This window comes from Nematostella vectensis, chromosome 5 (genome assembly GCF_932526225.1).
Source record: "Nematostella vectensis chromosome 5, jaNemVect1.1, whole genome shotgun sequence".
NCBI lineage: Eukaryota > Metazoa > Cnidaria > Anthozoa > Actiniaria > Edwardsiidae > Nematostella > Nematostella vectensis.
Window position 1 is genome coordinate 18,393,982 of NC_064038.1, and position 9,882 is coordinate 18,403,863.

The window sequence follows — 9,882 nt, forward strand, 5'->3', positions numbered from 1 at the left end:
TCACAGGACTGTTATATAATATATATTTCTTACACAGATCTGTCGTCTACGGCCATACCACTGAGAAAGCACCGGTTCTCGTCCGATCACCGAAGTTAAGCTCAGTAGGGCGCGGTTAGTACTTGGATGGGTGACCGCCTGGGAATACCGTGTGCTGTAGGCATTTCCTTTTTGTCATCGAAGTACTCACAGGACTGTTATATAATAGATAGATCTTACACAGTTCTATCGTCTACGGCCATACCACTTAGAAAGCACCGGTTCTCGTCCGATCACCGAAGTTAAGCTCAGTAGGGCGCGGTAAGTACTTGGATGGGTGACCGCTTCGGAATACCGTGTGCTGTAGGCATTTCCTTTTTGTTACCAAAGTACTCACAGGACTGTTATATAAAATCTATTTCTTACACAGTTCTGTCGTCTACGGCCATACCACTGAGAAAGCACCGGTTCTCGTCCGATCACCGAAGTTAAGCTCAGTAGGGCGCGGTAAGTACTTGGATGGGTGACCGCTTCGGAATACTGTGTGCTGTAGACATTTCCTTTTTGTTACCAAAGTACTCACAGGACTGTTATATAAAAGCTATTTCTTACACAGTTCTGTCGTCTACGGCCATACCACTGAGAAAGCACCGGTTCTCGTCCGATCACCGTAGTTAAGCTCAGTAGGGCACGGTTAGTACTTGGATGGGTGACCGCCTGGGAATACCGTGTGCTGTAGGCATTTCCTTTTTGTTATCGAGGTACTCACAGGACTGTTATATAATAGATAGATCTTAAACAGTTCTGTCGTCTACGACCATACCACTGAGAAAGCACCGGTTCTCGTCCGATCACCGATGTTAAGCTCAGTAGGGCGCGGTTAGTACTTGGATGGGTGACCGCCTGGGAATACCGTGTGCTGTAGGCATTTCCTTTTTGTCATCGAAGTACTCACAGGACTGTTATATAATATATATTTCTTACACAGTTCTGTCTTCTACGGCCATACCACTGAGAAAGCACCGGATCTCGTCCGATCACCGAAGTTAAGCTCAGTAGGGCGCGGTTAGTACTTGGATGGGTGACCGCCTGGGAATACCGTGTGCTGTAGGCATTTCCTTTTTGTCATCGAAGTACTCACAGGACTGTTATATAATAGATAGATCTTACACAGTTCTATCGTCTACGGCCATACCACTTAGAAAGCACCGGTTCTCGTCCGATCACCGAAGTTAAGCTCAGTAGGGCGCGGTAAGTACTTGGATGGGTGACCGCTTCGGAATACCGTGTGCTGTAGGCATTTCCTTTTTGTTACCAAAGTACTCACAGGACTGTTATATAAAATCTATTTCTTACACAGTTCTGTCGTCTACGGCCATACCACTGAGAAAGCACCGGTTCTCGTCCGATCACCGTAGTTAAGCTCAGTAGGGCACGGTTAGTACTTGGATGTGTGACCGCCTGGGAATACCGTGTGCTGTAGGCATTTCCTTTTTGTTATCGAGGTACTCACAGGACTGTTATATAATAGATAGATCTTAAACAGTTCTGTCGTCTACGACCATACCACTGAGAAAGCACCGGTTCTCGTCCGATCACCGAAGTTAAGCTCAGTAGGGCGCGGTTAGTACTTGGATGGGTGACCGCCTGGGAATACCGTGTGCTGTAGGCATTTCCTTTTTGTCATCGAAGTACTCACAGGACTGTTATATAATAGATAGATCTTACACAGTTCTATCGTCTACGGCCATACCACTTAGAAAGCACCGGTTCTCGTCCGATCACCGAAGTTAAGCTCATTAGGGCGCGGTAAGTACTTGGATGGGTGACCGCTTCGGAATACCGTGTGCTGTAGGCATTTCCTTTTTGTTATCGAGGTACTGACAGGACTGTTATATAATAGATAGATGTTACACAGTTCTATCGTTTACGGCCATACCACTGAGAAAGCACCAGTTCTCGTCCGATCACAGAACTTAAAGTCAGTATGGCACGGTTAGTACTTGGACGGGTGACCGCCTGGGAATACTGTGTGCTGTAGGCATTTCCTTTTTGTTATCGAGGTACTCACAGGACTGTTATATAATAGATAGATCTTAAACAGTTCTATCGTCTACGGCCATACCACTGAGAAAGCACCGGTTCTCGTCCGATCACCGAAGTTAAGCTCAGTAGGGCGCGGTTAGTACTTGGATGGGTGACCGCCTGGGAATACCGTGTGCTGTAGGCATTTACTTTTTGTTTTCGAAGTACTAACAGGACTGTTATATAATAGATAGATCTTACACAGTTCTATCGTCTACGGCCATACCACTGAGAAAGCACCGGTTCTCGTCCGATCACCGAAGTTAAGCTCAGTAGGGCGCGGTTAGTACTTGGATGGGTGACCGCCTGGGAATACCGTGTGCTGTAGGCATTTCCTTTTTGTCATCGAAGTACTCACAGGACTGTTATATAATATATATTTCTTACACAGTTCTGTCGTCTACGGCCATACCACTTAGAAAGCACCGGTTCTCGTCCGATCACCGAAGTTAAGCTCAGTAGGGCGCGGTAAGTACTTGGATGGGTGACCGCTTCGGAATACCGTGTGCTGTAGGCATTTCCTTTTTGTTACCAAAGTACTCACAGGACTGTTATATAAAATCTATTTCTTACACAGTTCTGTCGTCTACGGCCATACCACTGAGAAAGCACCGGTTCTCGTCCGATCACCGTAGTTAAGCTCAGTAGGGCACGGTTAGTACTTGGATGGGTGACCGCCTGGGAATACCGTGTGCTGTAGACATTTCCTTCTTGTTATCGAGGTACTCACAGGACTGTTATATAATAGATAGATCTTAAACAGTTCTGTCGTCTACGACCATACCACTGAGAAAGCACCGGTTCTCGTCCGATCACCGAAGTTAAGCTCAGTAGGGCGCGGTTAGTACTTGGATGGGTGACCGCCTGGGAATACCGTGTGCTGTAGGCATTTCCTTTTTGTCATCGAAGTACTCACAGGACTGTTATATAATAGATAGATCTTACACAGTTCTATCGTCTACGGCCATACCACTTAGAAAGCACCGGTTCTCGTCCGATCACCGAAGTTAAGCTCAGTAGGGCGCGGTAAGTACTTGGATGGGTGACCGCTTCGGAATACCGTGTGCTGTAGGCATTTCCTTTTTGTTACCAAAGTACTCACAGGACTGTTATATAAAATCTATTTCTTACACAGTTCCGTCGTCTACGGCCATACCACTGAGAAAGCACCGGTTCTCGTCCGATCACCGTAGTTAAGCTCAGTAGGGCACGGTTAGTACTTGGATGTGTGACCGCCTGGGAATACCGTGTGCTGTAGGCATTTCCTTTTTGTTATCGAGGTACTCACAGGACTGTTATATAATAGATAGATCTTAAACAGTTCTGTCGTCTACGACCATACCACTGAGATAGCACCGGTTCTCGTCCGATCACCGAAGTTAAGCTCAGTAGGGCGCGGTTAGTACTTGGATGGGTGACCGCCTGGGAATACCGTGTGCTGTAGGCATTTCCTTTTTGTCATCGAAGTACTCACAGGACTGTTATATAATAGATAGATCTTACACAGTTCTATCGTCTACGGCCATACCACTTAGAAAGCACCGGTTCTCGTCCGATCACCGAAGTTAAGCTCATTAGGGCGCGGTAAGTACTTGGATGGGTGACCGCTTCGGAATACCGTGTGCTGTAGGCATTTCCTTTTTGTTATCGAGGTACTGACAGGACTGTTATATAATAGATAGATGTTACACAGTTCTATCGTTTACGGCCATACCACTGAGAAAGCACCAGTTCTCGTCCGATCACAGAACTTAAAGTCAGTATGGCACGGTTAGTACTTGGACGGGTGACCGCCTGGGAATACTGTGTGCTGTAGGCATTTACTTTTTGTTATCGAGGTACTCACAGGACTGTTATATAATAGATAGATCTTAAACAGTTCTATCGTCTACGGCCATACCACTGAGAAAGCACCGGTTCTCGTCCGATCACCGAAGTTAAGCTCAGTAGGGCGCGGTTAGTACTTGGATGGGTGACCGCCTGGGAATACCGTGTGCTGTAGGCATTTCCTTTTTGTCATCGAAGTACTCACAGGACTGTTATATAATATATATTTCTTACACAGTTCTGTCGTCTACGGCCATACCACTTAGAAAGCACCGGTTCTCGTCCGATCACCGAAGTTAAGCTCAGTAGGGCGCGGTTAGTACTTGGATGGGTGACCGCCTGGGAATACCGTGTGCTGTAGGCATTTCCTTTTTGTCATCGAAGTACTCACAGGACTGTTATATAATAGATAGATCTTACACAGTTCTATCGTCTACGGCCATACCACTTAGAAAGCACCGGTTCTCGTCCGATCACCGAAGTTAAGCTCAGTAGGGCGCGGTAAGTACTTGGATGGGTGACCGCTTCGGAATACCGTGTGCTGTAGGCATTTCCTTTTTGTTACCAAAGTACTCACAGGACTGTTATATAAAATCTATTTCTTACACAGTTCCGTCGTCTACGGCCATACCACTGAGAAAGCACCGGTTCTCGTCCGATCACCGTAGTTAAGCTCAGTAGGGCACGGTTAGTACTTGGATGTGTGACCGCCTGGGAATACCGTGTGCTGTAGGCATTTCCTTTTTGTTATCGAGGTACTCACAGGACTGTTATATAATAGATAGATCTTAAACAGTTCTGTCGTCTACGACCATACCACTGAGATAGCACCGGTTCTCGTCCGATCACCGAAGTTAAGCTCAGTAGGGCGCGGTTAGTACTTGGATGGGTGACCGCCTGGGAATACCGTGTGCTGTAGGCATTTCCTTTTTGTCATCGAAGTACTCACAGGACTGTTATATAATAGATAGATCTTACACAGTTCTATCGTCTACGGCCATACCACTTAGAAAGCACCGGTTCTCGTCCGATCACCGAAGTTAAGCTCATTAGGGCGCGGTAAGTACTTGGATGGGTGACCGCTTCGGAATACCGTGTGCTGTAGGCATTTCCTTTTTGTTATCGAGGTACTGACAGGACTGTTATATAATAGATAGATGTTACACAGTTCTATCGTTTACGGCCATACCACTGAGAAAGCACCAGTTCTCGTCCGATCACAGAACTTAAAGTCAGTATGGCACGGTTAGTACTTGGACGGGTGACCGCCTGGGAATACTGTGTGCTGTAGGCATTTACTTTTTGTTATCGAGGTACTCACAGGACTGTTATATAATAGATAGATCTTAAACAGTTCTATCGTCTACGGCCATACCACTGAGAAAGCACCGGTTCTCGTCCGATCACCGAAGTTAAGCTCAGTAGGGCGCGGTTAGTACTTGGATGGGTGACCGCCTGGGAATACCGTGTGCTGTAGGCATTTACTTTTTGTTTTCGAAGTACTAACAGGACTGTTATATAATAGATAGATCTTACACAGTTCTATCGTCTACGGCCATACCACTGAGAAAGCACCGGTTCTCGTCCGATCACCGAAGTTAAGCTTAGTAGGGCGCGGTTAGTACTTGGATGGGTGACCGCCTGGGAATACCGTGTGCTGTAGGCATTTCCTTTTTGTCATCGAAGTACTCACAGGACTGTTATATAATATATATTTCTTACACAGTTCTGTCGTCTACGGCCATACCACTTAGAAAGCACCGGTTCTCGTCCGATCACCGAAGTTAAGCTCAGTAGGGCGCGGTAAGTACTTGGATGGGTGACCGCTTCGGAATACCGTGTGCTGTAGGCATTTCCTTTTTGTTACCAAAGTACTCACAGGACTGTTATATAAAATCTATTTCTTACACAGTTCTGTCGTCTACGGCCATACCACTGAGAAAGCACCGGTTCTCGTCCGATCACCGTAGTTAAGCTCAGTAGGGCACGGTTAGTACTTGGATGGGTGACCGCCTGGGAATACCGTGTGCTGTAGGCATTTCCTTCTTGTTATCGAGGTACTCACAGGACTGTTATATAATAGATAGATCTTAAACAGTTCTGTCGTCTACGACCATACCACTGAGAAAGCACCGGTTCTCGTCCGATCACCGAAGTTAAGCTCAGTAGGGCGCGGTTAGTACTTGGATGGGTGACCGCCTGGGAATACCGTGTGCTGTAGGCATTTACTTTTTGTTTTCGAAGTACTAACAGGACTGTTATATAATAGATAGATCTTACACAGTTCTATCGTCTACGGCCATACCACTGAGAAAGCACCGGTTCTCGTCCGATCACCGAAGTTAAGCTCAGTAGGGCGCGGTTAGTACTTGGATGGGTGACCGCCTGGGAATACCGTGTGCTGTAGGCATTTCCTTTTTGTCATCGAAGTACTCACAGGACTGTTATATAATATATATTTCTTACACAGTTCTGTCGTCTACGGCCATACCACTTAGAAAGCACCGGTTCTCGTCCGATCACCGAAGTTAAGCTCAGTAGGGCGCGGTAAGTACTTGGATGGGTGACCGCTTCGGAATACCGTGTGCTGTAGGCATTTCCTTTTTGTTACCAAAGTACTCACAGGACTGTTATATAAAATCTATTTCTTACACAGTTCTGTCGTCTACGGCCATACCACTGAGAAAGCACCGGTTCTCGTCCGATCACCGTAGTTAAGCTCAGTAGGGCACGGTTAGTACTTGGATGGGTGACCGCCTGGGAATACCGTGTGCTGTAGACATTTCCTTCTTGTTATCGAGGTACTCACAGGACTGTTATATAATAGATAGATCTTACACAGTTCTATCGTCTACGGCCATACCACTTAGAAAGCACCGGTTCTCGTCCGATCACCGAAGTTAAGCTCAGTAGGGCGCGGTAAGTACTTGGATGGGTGACCGCTTCGGAATACCGTGTGCTGTAGGCATTTCCTTTTTGTTACCAAAGTACTCACAGGACTGTTATATAAAATCTATTTCTTACACAGTTCCGTCGTCTACGGCCATACCACTGAGAAAGCACCGGTTCTCGTCCGATCACCGTAGTTAAGCTCAGTAGGGCACGGTTAGTACTTGGATGTGTGACCGCCTGGGAATACCGTGTGCTGTAGGCATTTCCTTTTTGTTATCGAGGTACTCACAGGACTGTTATATAATAGATAGATCTTAAACAGTTCTGTCGTCTACGACCATACCACTGAGAAAGCACCGGTTCTCGTCCGATCACCGAAGTTAAGCTCAGTAGGGCGCGGTTAGTACTTGGATGGGTGACCGCCTGGGAATACCGTGTGCTGTAGGCATTTCCTTTTTGTCATCGAAGTACTCACAGGACTGTTATATAATAGATAGATCTTACACAGTTCTATCGTCTACGGCCATACCACTTAGAAAGCACCGGTTCTCGTCCGATCACCGAAGTTAAGCTCATTAGGGCGCGGTAAGTACTTGGATGGGTGACCGCTTCGGAATACCGTGTGCTGTAGGCATTTCCTTTTTGTTATCGAGGTACTGACAGGACTGTTATATAATAGATAGATGTTACACAGTTCTATCGTTTACGGCCATACCACTGAGAAAGCACCAGTTCTCGTCCGATCACAGAACTTAAAGTCAGTATGGCACGGTTAGTACTTGGACGGGTGACCGCCTGGGAATACTGTGTGCTGTAGGCATTTACTTTTTGTTATCGAGGTACTCACAGGACTGTTATATAATAGATAGATCTTAAACAGTTCTATCGTCTACGGCCATACCACTGAGAAAGCACCGGTTCTCGTCCGATCACCGAAGTTAAGCTCAGTAGGGCGCGGTTAGTACTTGGATGGGTGACCGCCTGGGAATACCGTGTGCTGTAGGCATTTACTTTTTGTTTTCGAAGTACTAACAGGACTGTTATATAATAGATAGATCTTACACAGTTCTATCGTCTACGGCCATACCACTGAGAAAGCACCGGTTCTCGTCCGATCACCGAAGTTAAGCTTAGTAGGGCGCGGTTAGTACTTGGATGGGTGACCGCCTGGGAATACCGTGTGCTGTAGGCATTTCCTTTTTGTCATCGAAGTACTCACAGGACTGTTATATAATATATATTTCTTACACAGTTCTGTCGTCTACGGCCATACCACTTAGAAAGCACCGGTTCTCGTCCGATCACCGAAGTTAAGCTCAGTAGGGCGCGGTAAGTACTTGGATGGGTGACCGCTTCGGAATACCGTGTGCTGTAGGCATTTCCTTTTTGTTACCAAAGTACTCACAGGACTGTTATATAAAATCTATTTCTTACACAGTTCTGTCGTCTACGGCCATACCACTGAGAAAGCACCGGTTCTCGTCCGATCACCGTAGTTAAGCTCAGTAGGGCACGGTTAGTACTTGGATGGGTGACCGCCTGGGAATACCGTGTGCTGTAGGCATTTCCTTCTTGTTATCGAGGTACTCACAGGACTGTTATATAATAGATAGATCTTAAACAGTTCTGTCGTCTACGACCATACCACTGAGAAAGCACCGGTTCTCGTCCGATCACCGAAGTTAAGCTCAGTAGGGCGCGGTTAGTACTTGGATGGGTGACCGCCTGGGAATACCGTGTGCTGTAGGCATTTCCTTTTTGTCATCGAAGTACTCACAGGACTGTTATATAATAGATAGATCTTACACAGTTCTATCGTCTACGGCCATACCACTTAGAAAGCACCGGTTCTCGTCCGATCACCGAAGTTAAGCTCAGTAGGGCGCGGTAAGTACTTGGATGGGTGACCGCTTCGGAATACCGTGTGCTGTAGGCATTTCCTTTTTGTTACCAAAGTACTCACAGGACTGTTATATAAAATCTATTTCTTACACAGTTCCGTCGTCTACGGCCATACCACTGAGAAAGCACCGGTTCTCGTCCGATCACCGTAGTTAAGCTCAGTAGGGCACGGTTAGTACTTGGATGTGTGACCGCCTGGGAATACCGTGTGCTGTAGGCATTTCCTTTTTGTTATCGAGGTACTCACAGGACTGTTATATAATAGATAGATCTTAAACAGTTCTGTCGTCTACGACCATACCACTGAGAAAGCACCGGTTCTCGTCCGATCACCGAAGTTAAGCTCAGTAGGGCGCGGTTAGTACTTGGATGGGTGACCGCCTGGGAATACCGTGTGCTGTAGGCATTTCCTTTTTGTCATCGAAGTACTCACAGGACTGTTATATAATAGATAGATCTTACACAGTTCTATCGTCTACGGCCATACCACTTAGAAAGCACCGGTTCTCGTCCGATCACCGAAGTTAAGCTCATTAGGGCGCGGTAAGTACTTGGATGGGTGACCGCTTCGGAATACCGTGTGCTGTAGGCATTTCCTTTTTGTTATCGAGGTACTGACAGGACTGTTATATAATAGATAGATGTTACACAGTTCTATCGTTTACGGCCATACCACTGAGAAAGCACCGGTTCTCGTCCGATCACCGAAGTTAAGCTCAGTAGGGCGCGGTTAGTACTTGGATGGGTGACCGCCTGGGAATACCGTGTGCTGTAGGCATTTCCTTTTTGTCATCGAAGTACTCACAGGACTGTTATATAATATATATTTCTTACACAGTTCTGTCTTCTACGGCCATACCACTGAGAAAGCACCGGTTCTCGTCCGATCACCGAAGTTAAGCTCAGTAGGGCGCGGTTAGTACTTGGATGGGTGACCGCCTGGGAATACCGTGTGCTGTAGGCATTTTCTTTTTGTCATCGAAGTACTCACAGGACTGTTATATAATAGATAGATCTTACACAGTTCTATCGTCTACGGCCATACCACTTAGAAAGCACCGGTTCTCGTCCGATCACCGAAGTTAAGCTCATTAGGGCGCGGTAAGTACTTGGATGGGTGACCGCTTCGGAATACCGTGTGCTGTAGGCATTTCCTTTTTGTTATCGAGGTACTGACAGGACTGTTATATAATAGAT

General features: G+C 46.5%; 49 non-coding genes and 4 pseudogenes across 49 annotated transcripts; all 53 read left to right on the plus strand.

The window, feature by feature from the left end:
* Positions 1-44: 44 nt before the first annotated feature.
* Positions 45-163, plus strand: LOC125564473. Its single transcript, XR_007309491.1, has one exon. It is a non-coding gene; the product is annotated as a 5S ribosomal RNA (ribosomal RNA).
* Positions 164-230: 67 nt separating this feature from the next.
* LOC125565468 lies at positions 231-349 on the plus strand. Its single transcript, XR_007310482.1, has one exon. It is a non-coding gene; the product is annotated as a 5S ribosomal RNA (ribosomal RNA).
* A 67-nt stretch (positions 350-416) lies between these two features.
* LOC125564815 lies at positions 417-535 on the plus strand. Its single transcript, XR_007309833.1, has one exon. It is a non-coding gene; the product is annotated as a 5S ribosomal RNA (ribosomal RNA).
* A 67-nt stretch (positions 536-602) lies between these two features.
* On the plus strand, positions 603-721 carry LOC125563317. Its single transcript, XR_007308336.1, has one exon. It is a non-coding gene; the product is annotated as a 5S ribosomal RNA (ribosomal RNA).
* Positions 722-788: 67 nt separating this feature from the next.
* LOC125564776 lies at positions 789-907 on the plus strand. Its single transcript, XR_007309795.1, has one exon. It is a non-coding gene; the product is annotated as a 5S ribosomal RNA (ribosomal RNA).
* A 67-nt stretch (positions 908-974) lies between these two features.
* On the plus strand, positions 975-1,093 carry LOC125564780. The gene has a single exon (XR_007309799.1). It is a non-coding gene; the product is annotated as a 5S ribosomal RNA (ribosomal RNA).
* A 67-nt stretch (positions 1,094-1,160) lies between these two features.
* Positions 1,161-1,279, plus strand: LOC125565469. Its single transcript, XR_007310483.1, has one exon. It is a non-coding gene; the product is annotated as a 5S ribosomal RNA (ribosomal RNA).
* A 67-nt stretch (positions 1,280-1,346) lies between these two features.
* LOC125564800 lies at positions 1,347-1,465 on the plus strand. Its single transcript, XR_007309818.1, has one exon. It is a non-coding gene; the product is annotated as a 5S ribosomal RNA (ribosomal RNA).
* Positions 1,466-1,532: 67 nt separating this feature from the next.
* Positions 1,533-1,651, plus strand: LOC125563826. The gene has a single exon (XR_007308845.1). It is a non-coding gene; the product is annotated as a 5S ribosomal RNA (ribosomal RNA).
* Positions 1,652-1,718: 67 nt separating this feature from the next.
* Positions 1,719-1,837, plus strand: LOC125566178. The gene has a single exon (XR_007311185.1). It is a non-coding gene; the product is annotated as a 5S ribosomal RNA (ribosomal RNA).
* Positions 1,838-1,904: 67 nt separating this feature from the next.
* Positions 1,905-2,023, plus strand: LOC125567051 (annotated as a pseudogene).
* A 67-nt stretch (positions 2,024-2,090) lies between these two features.
* On the plus strand, positions 2,091-2,209 carry LOC125564484. Its single transcript, XR_007309502.1, has one exon. It is a non-coding gene; the product is annotated as a 5S ribosomal RNA (ribosomal RNA).
* A 67-nt stretch (positions 2,210-2,276) lies between these two features.
* On the plus strand, positions 2,277-2,395 carry LOC125564495. The gene has a single exon (XR_007309513.1). It is a non-coding gene; the product is annotated as a 5S ribosomal RNA (ribosomal RNA).
* A 67-nt stretch (positions 2,396-2,462) lies between these two features.
* Positions 2,463-2,581, plus strand: LOC125565470. The gene has a single exon (XR_007310484.1). It is a non-coding gene; the product is annotated as a 5S ribosomal RNA (ribosomal RNA).
* Positions 2,582-2,648: 67 nt separating this feature from the next.
* On the plus strand, positions 2,649-2,767 carry LOC125567272. The gene has a single exon (XR_007311796.1). It is a non-coding gene; the product is annotated as a 5S ribosomal RNA (ribosomal RNA).
* A 67-nt stretch (positions 2,768-2,834) lies between these two features.
* On the plus strand, positions 2,835-2,953 carry LOC125563827. Its single transcript, XR_007308846.1, has one exon. It is a non-coding gene; the product is annotated as a 5S ribosomal RNA (ribosomal RNA).
* Positions 2,954-3,020: 67 nt separating this feature from the next.
* Positions 3,021-3,139, plus strand: LOC125565471. The gene has a single exon (XR_007310485.1). It is a non-coding gene; the product is annotated as a 5S ribosomal RNA (ribosomal RNA).
* A 67-nt stretch (positions 3,140-3,206) lies between these two features.
* LOC125564802 lies at positions 3,207-3,325 on the plus strand. Its single transcript, XR_007309819.1, has one exon. It is a non-coding gene; the product is annotated as a 5S ribosomal RNA (ribosomal RNA).
* A 67-nt stretch (positions 3,326-3,392) lies between these two features.
* On the plus strand, positions 3,393-3,511 carry LOC125564231. Its single transcript, XR_007309251.1, has one exon. It is a non-coding gene; the product is annotated as a 5S ribosomal RNA (ribosomal RNA).
* A 67-nt stretch (positions 3,512-3,578) lies between these two features.
* On the plus strand, positions 3,579-3,697 carry LOC125566179. The gene has a single exon (XR_007311186.1). It is a non-coding gene; the product is annotated as a 5S ribosomal RNA (ribosomal RNA).
* Positions 3,698-3,764: 67 nt separating this feature from the next.
* LOC125567052 lies at positions 3,765-3,883 on the plus strand (annotated as a pseudogene).
* Positions 3,884-3,950: 67 nt separating this feature from the next.
* LOC125564506 lies at positions 3,951-4,069 on the plus strand. The gene has a single exon (XR_007309525.1). It is a non-coding gene; the product is annotated as a 5S ribosomal RNA (ribosomal RNA).
* Positions 4,070-4,136: 67 nt separating this feature from the next.
* LOC125564076 lies at positions 4,137-4,255 on the plus strand. The gene has a single exon (XR_007309095.1). It is a non-coding gene; the product is annotated as a 5S ribosomal RNA (ribosomal RNA).
* Positions 4,256-4,322: 67 nt separating this feature from the next.
* Positions 4,323-4,441, plus strand: LOC125565472. The gene has a single exon (XR_007310486.1). It is a non-coding gene; the product is annotated as a 5S ribosomal RNA (ribosomal RNA).
* A 67-nt stretch (positions 4,442-4,508) lies between these two features.
* On the plus strand, positions 4,509-4,627 carry LOC125564803. The gene has a single exon (XR_007309820.1). It is a non-coding gene; the product is annotated as a 5S ribosomal RNA (ribosomal RNA).
* A 67-nt stretch (positions 4,628-4,694) lies between these two features.
* Positions 4,695-4,813, plus strand: LOC125564232. The gene has a single exon (XR_007309252.1). It is a non-coding gene; the product is annotated as a 5S ribosomal RNA (ribosomal RNA).
* Positions 4,814-4,880: 67 nt separating this feature from the next.
* On the plus strand, positions 4,881-4,999 carry LOC125566180. Its single transcript, XR_007311187.1, has one exon. It is a non-coding gene; the product is annotated as a 5S ribosomal RNA (ribosomal RNA).
* Positions 5,000-5,066: 67 nt separating this feature from the next.
* On the plus strand, positions 5,067-5,185 carry LOC125567053 (annotated as a pseudogene).
* Positions 5,186-5,252: 67 nt separating this feature from the next.
* Positions 5,253-5,371, plus strand: LOC125564518. The gene has a single exon (XR_007309537.1). It is a non-coding gene; the product is annotated as a 5S ribosomal RNA (ribosomal RNA).
* Positions 5,372-5,438: 67 nt separating this feature from the next.
* Positions 5,439-5,557, plus strand: LOC125563516. Its single transcript, XR_007308535.1, has one exon. It is a non-coding gene; the product is annotated as a 5S ribosomal RNA (ribosomal RNA).
* Positions 5,558-5,624: 67 nt separating this feature from the next.
* On the plus strand, positions 5,625-5,743 carry LOC125565473. Its single transcript, XR_007310487.1, has one exon. It is a non-coding gene; the product is annotated as a 5S ribosomal RNA (ribosomal RNA).
* A 67-nt stretch (positions 5,744-5,810) lies between these two features.
* LOC125563318 lies at positions 5,811-5,929 on the plus strand. The gene has a single exon (XR_007308337.1). It is a non-coding gene; the product is annotated as a 5S ribosomal RNA (ribosomal RNA).
* Positions 5,930-5,996: 67 nt separating this feature from the next.
* Positions 5,997-6,115, plus strand: LOC125563828. Its single transcript, XR_007308847.1, has one exon. It is a non-coding gene; the product is annotated as a 5S ribosomal RNA (ribosomal RNA).
* A 67-nt stretch (positions 6,116-6,182) lies between these two features.
* On the plus strand, positions 6,183-6,301 carry LOC125564529. The gene has a single exon (XR_007309548.1). It is a non-coding gene; the product is annotated as a 5S ribosomal RNA (ribosomal RNA).
* Positions 6,302-6,368: 67 nt separating this feature from the next.
* Positions 6,369-6,487, plus strand: LOC125565474. The gene has a single exon (XR_007310488.1). It is a non-coding gene; the product is annotated as a 5S ribosomal RNA (ribosomal RNA).
* A 67-nt stretch (positions 6,488-6,554) lies between these two features.
* Positions 6,555-6,673, plus strand: LOC125567281. Its single transcript, XR_007311806.1, has one exon. It is a non-coding gene; the product is annotated as a 5S ribosomal RNA (ribosomal RNA).
* A 67-nt stretch (positions 6,674-6,740) lies between these two features.
* LOC125565476 lies at positions 6,741-6,859 on the plus strand. Its single transcript, XR_007310490.1, has one exon. It is a non-coding gene; the product is annotated as a 5S ribosomal RNA (ribosomal RNA).
* Positions 6,860-6,926: 67 nt separating this feature from the next.
* Positions 6,927-7,045, plus strand: LOC125564804. The gene has a single exon (XR_007309821.1). It is a non-coding gene; the product is annotated as a 5S ribosomal RNA (ribosomal RNA).
* Positions 7,046-7,112: 67 nt separating this feature from the next.
* On the plus strand, positions 7,113-7,231 carry LOC125563829. The gene has a single exon (XR_007308848.1). It is a non-coding gene; the product is annotated as a 5S ribosomal RNA (ribosomal RNA).
* Positions 7,232-7,298: 67 nt separating this feature from the next.
* LOC125566181 lies at positions 7,299-7,417 on the plus strand. Its single transcript, XR_007311188.1, has one exon. It is a non-coding gene; the product is annotated as a 5S ribosomal RNA (ribosomal RNA).
* Positions 7,418-7,484: 67 nt separating this feature from the next.
* Positions 7,485-7,603, plus strand: LOC125567054 (annotated as a pseudogene).
* Positions 7,604-7,670: 67 nt separating this feature from the next.
* LOC125564540 lies at positions 7,671-7,789 on the plus strand. Its single transcript, XR_007309559.1, has one exon. It is a non-coding gene; the product is annotated as a 5S ribosomal RNA (ribosomal RNA).
* Positions 7,790-7,856: 67 nt separating this feature from the next.
* LOC125563517 lies at positions 7,857-7,975 on the plus strand. The gene has a single exon (XR_007308536.1). It is a non-coding gene; the product is annotated as a 5S ribosomal RNA (ribosomal RNA).
* A 67-nt stretch (positions 7,976-8,042) lies between these two features.
* Positions 8,043-8,161, plus strand: LOC125565477. Its single transcript, XR_007310491.1, has one exon. It is a non-coding gene; the product is annotated as a 5S ribosomal RNA (ribosomal RNA).
* A 67-nt stretch (positions 8,162-8,228) lies between these two features.
* LOC125563319 lies at positions 8,229-8,347 on the plus strand. The gene has a single exon (XR_007308338.1). It is a non-coding gene; the product is annotated as a 5S ribosomal RNA (ribosomal RNA).
* Positions 8,348-8,414: 67 nt separating this feature from the next.
* Positions 8,415-8,533, plus strand: LOC125563830. Its single transcript, XR_007308849.1, has one exon. It is a non-coding gene; the product is annotated as a 5S ribosomal RNA (ribosomal RNA).
* Positions 8,534-8,600: 67 nt separating this feature from the next.
* Positions 8,601-8,719, plus strand: LOC125565478. Its single transcript, XR_007310492.1, has one exon. It is a non-coding gene; the product is annotated as a 5S ribosomal RNA (ribosomal RNA).
* A 67-nt stretch (positions 8,720-8,786) lies between these two features.
* LOC125564805 lies at positions 8,787-8,905 on the plus strand. The gene has a single exon (XR_007309822.1). It is a non-coding gene; the product is annotated as a 5S ribosomal RNA (ribosomal RNA).
* A 67-nt stretch (positions 8,906-8,972) lies between these two features.
* Positions 8,973-9,091, plus strand: LOC125563831. The gene has a single exon (XR_007308850.1). It is a non-coding gene; the product is annotated as a 5S ribosomal RNA (ribosomal RNA).
* Positions 9,092-9,158: 67 nt separating this feature from the next.
* Positions 9,159-9,277, plus strand: LOC125566182. The gene has a single exon (XR_007311189.1). It is a non-coding gene; the product is annotated as a 5S ribosomal RNA (ribosomal RNA).
* A 67-nt stretch (positions 9,278-9,344) lies between these two features.
* LOC125563508 lies at positions 9,345-9,463 on the plus strand. The gene has a single exon (XR_007308527.1). It is a non-coding gene; the product is annotated as a 5S ribosomal RNA (ribosomal RNA).
* A 67-nt stretch (positions 9,464-9,530) lies between these two features.
* LOC125563605 lies at positions 9,531-9,649 on the plus strand. Its single transcript, XR_007308624.1, has one exon. It is a non-coding gene; the product is annotated as a 5S ribosomal RNA (ribosomal RNA).
* A 67-nt stretch (positions 9,650-9,716) lies between these two features.
* LOC125566184 lies at positions 9,717-9,835 on the plus strand. The gene has a single exon (XR_007311191.1). It is a non-coding gene; the product is annotated as a 5S ribosomal RNA (ribosomal RNA).
* Positions 9,836-9,882: the final 47 nt, after the last annotated feature.